Here is a 4,299-nt window from a genome sequence, read left to right as displayed (position 1 = left end):
GTCTACCAAATATAATGGGAAAAAGGTTATCTTGTGGGGAAGCAAGAACAAGAAAATCAGTAGGATATTTAATTTTCCCACACAAGACTTCAACATCTCTAACAATCCCAACTGGTGAAATATTATCTCTATTGGCAAGCTTAATAGTAACATCAATATCTCCTATCTCAGCAGGTGCAATATCCTGCATAATTTCTTTATATAAAGTATAAGGTATTGCGCTGACACTAGCACCCGTATCACATACACTAGTAGAAAAGGGGGCTTTTGTCCCGGTTGGTAAGGGCCTTTAGTCCCGGTTTTTGAACCGGGACTAAAGGGTCGTTACTAATGCCTCCCCCCTTTAGTCCCGGTTCTTGCATGAACCGGGACTAAAGGCCGTCCACGTGGACGCAGGCTGGAGCTCCACCTTTAGTCCCGGTTGGTGTTACCAACCGGGACTAAAGGAAATTTTATGATATTTTCTTTTGAAATTTTTTTTTGCGAATTTTTTTAATTTTTTTTTGATTTTCAAAAATTTGAATTATTTTAACCTCTAATCTCTAAACACCACCCCTCATCACTGCTCAATTTATCCTCTAATCTCTAATCACCCCTCATCATTCCAATCTAACTTCCTGGACGGTCACCCATCCTCTCACTACTCCAGCCTGAGCACGCTTAACTTTCGGGTTCTATTCTCCCTCGTTTCCAAGTCTGCACTTGTTGTTTTCCTGACAATAGTAAGATGTCAATTCTATTAACAATCAGGAATTTAGCTTGAGCATGAAGTGACACATTTCACTGTTTGAGTTTGAAACTATTGTTTTAAAAAACAATAATTATTTAGTAACACTAATATTTCTGGAATAATTAGTTTGACCATTGTTTGACCACAATTGACCACAGTTTGACCAGATTTGACCAAAATTCAAAAAAACTGAAATAATTATTTAGTAACACTAATATTCTAGAATAATTAGTTTGAACATTGTTTGACCACAGTTTGACCCCAATTTGAAATTTTTTGATTTTTTTTGCCTCTCCAGATCTTAAAAGCCCCGTATCTTTTTTTCGTCCTCAACGGACATCTCTCGTCGCTTAGTAAGCCCGCTGCCCCTCCCCGTGAAATATCGTTGCTTTGAAACATGCATTTACAATTTATTAGTTGAATCCGTAATCAAAATTTGGCATAAAATAGTAAGGGGCGAATAAACCAGGACGAGAAGGTAGTAGCTACCTAGGGTTCTCAGTGGAATTAAGACTTAAGTGGGCGAGGTCGGTCGGCTAGAACATGGAATGCAATTATTAATTTTTTAACAGGTGCACGAGATGAACTATTATATATGAGCCTCGAGCTTCCCTGGACCATGCCACGTTGCATGGAAACAGTAGACATGTCATTTTTAGCTTACCCAGCTGCAAGCTCTGCTTGATTCTGTCTATCACGAATGTTTCTTCATTCCATCTTTTCTTTCAAAAACACAGACGCCGACGCAGATGTACACATGCATGCAAAAGAAAAGGCTCATCCACCACTCGGCGTGTTGCACGAGCAAGACGCTGAGATTGAGTCGGACTAATTATGATCGATCAATCCATAAGGCAGTGGTGATGCGGTGGTTAATTAACCAATTAAGGGAGGGGGAGGCCGGGCGGGAGGGAGGGAGCTACCCGAATACAAATAATTCATGCATGCCCCATCCATGATGGATGTGTATATACACACTCAATTGATGATCTCCCTCCCCCCCCCCCCCCCCCGGGTGGTTCCTTTCTTAATTTCAGCTGCACGGTATTAACCAGCTCGTCAAAAGGTACTTATTTGACTAACAAGATTGGAAGATGGTACGGAAATATATTTATCAGTCCTTTTGTTCCAGCAGCTAATGATATAGCTTCTAGATTTGACCGCTCTAATGGTACCCACACTCTCAGCTTGGATCACTAGCTTGTGTTTCGATTTAACAATTTGTTGACATGTAATTTGATGTACTTATTTTATATAATTATATTTGATGTGAAGTTTGGCACCAAAGTAGCTCGATAAAAAGTGAGGCAAAGGAAGACTAAAGTAGGAAAAGGAAAGGCAGGTAACCCGAGTCCATCACAATGCCAAATGAAGCCTTAGTTACAAGGATGCGAGATTGAACCACTTATTAAAGAGTAATGAGTGTATATAGCAACAAATGAACCAACCAAGGAAACCTTACCATAGATTGATTGAGACCTATGACAGTACACATCCGAAGTTGAACACAATGCATCCACACTACGTGTGTTACTCTTTGCAAATAAGATGTTGTCATCAGCGAAGAGGAGATGTGAGATAGGAGGACCAAGTCGGCCTTTCAAACGAGAAAAAACATCTCCTCTTTCTTTGTTTTGATTTTGATATAGAGGAGAGAGAAAGCTGCCATTACAGTCGATGGAGAGCTTTGAGATGGTGCCAAGAAAAGTGGTGGAGATCTGCAACTCCATTGCATGATAGAATAACATGATGTGTGTATCAAGCGAGATGCGCGCTTGGTAATAGGAGTCCGCTGGTAGCCTCGCCAATGGCTGGGTCGCTGGGACACATATGGTGGTGCACGTGCGGCCGTGCACACGAACAGCATGTCAACACACCAATAACCAAGTTGTTAGGGAAAAGAGTAAGCTCTTCTAAGGATAGGCTACTTCACGAAGCAGCTGCTGCATAGCAAGGTTTCGCCGTCGCAAGATGCATGGTCACACTAGCAGCAGGTTTTCTATTCCACGAACGACTCAAGAAACGATAGACGAAGACAGGTCTGAGCCATCGTTCCTTTATTTTTCGGTCTAATCATCTTATTTGTTAACTGAAATTCAACTAATTTCTCGTCTCAATAAAGTTTATCTCAATTAACAGTTAATCTACATGGATGGATGGAATTACCCTTTTCAAAATAATTAGGGGGTGTACCGAAGCAGAAGTCAAATAATAATGATCATACGACAGAGATGGTGGACATGTTCGGACCGTAGATTGGTCGTTCATGACGACAGTGAGATGTGGATTTTTTTTGCGGGGAAAATACTTGTATTACTCAAACAGTTGGATTACAGTCAAATTCACAAAGTTTTATGACCTCATCAGGTCCTGAACCTAACCAAAAAGTTGTGCGGCTCTAAACCCTACCATAACTTGCCATAGAGTGGCTTGTATTGTTTTGAGTGCGACGTATATGAGTAATACTAGTATTCCGTTCAAGCAGTTTCCTTTGGATCCCCTAGATCAAGGAGTTTCCTGACCTATCAATTTCTTAGCTTCTCAACAAGTTGACGGCCTTGTTAGAGTTAATCTTGTTGTTTAGCTGATTACTTCATGTTTATTTGTGTTCGCATGACACTAGTTGTAGTAGTTGACGAAGTCCTAGCTAGTTGCATGTATTAACTCGTGGCAGAGGGGGCGAATCGGCAGAGAGCGCAGCACAAAGGGATAGAGTGTGCAGTGCAGCGGACGGATTGGCAGCCATTTGTTTGTGTATATACATGCATGCGTTGTTAGGATTAGTCAAGTGTGAGCCAACCAACAAAGCACGTCGTGGACATGTGGCACTAACGTGTAGCTAGTGTGGTTGTGTGCCTAATCTGCATAAAGTTTGTTAATACCGGCCGGCTGCATGGATGCTTGTTCTCGCTGGGTCTTGCGGCCGTTGTGGAGACGCAATACAAGCCCAGGACCTGTGCATGCGTGTAGTTAGTGGAGACTAATAATCGGATCAGCCGCTCTGTGGCTTCACCGTGGATTGCATGCATGTCTAGGTGCGTGTGTGCATGCTACGCAACAGGTTAGTCGCGTGAGTGGTGCATGGTGGTTGTTGATACATGCATCGTGTCCTTGTATAAATAGTTCCCTTTGAGTGAATGGAAAAAGTGTGGTGAGCGCAGCACCAAAGATGTACTAGTCAGTATGTTCATCAAGGACGGAGCCTCTCGGCAAAGCAGCGGCTGGTTTTCTCCTTTGTGTATGTCACCATGTGTGTCTATTCCCATGTGTGTGTGCGTTCTTGTGCTATTGAGAGAAGAGAGAGTTGTGAGAGACAACGAGAGGTAGAAGAAGAAGGCGCTGCGAGAGGCGGCGCCAACAGGCCTCAAGACAGTCCGATTCTCCAATTATAGGCAGATTACTCCACTGCAAAGCTAATGATACATCTTCAGAGATTGCTGACAGTTCTAACTCAAGAGCATTATCACACGTGCTAAGATGTCGACATGCAGTAAATATGATCCCACCACTTGAGTCTCTGAGCAACATATCGTTTGCCGACGAGCCATCGGAGCGCAGATATGATCCAT

The sequence above is a fragment of the Triticum aestivum genome, chromosome 6D (assembly GCF_018294505.1).
Source record: "Triticum aestivum cultivar Chinese Spring chromosome 6D, IWGSC CS RefSeq v2.1, whole genome shotgun sequence".
Lineage (NCBI taxonomy): Eukaryota > Viridiplantae > Streptophyta > Magnoliopsida > Poales > Poaceae > Triticum > Triticum aestivum.
The sequence above is the reverse complement of the archived record's forward strand: the minus strand, read 5'-3'. Positions refer to the sequence as shown.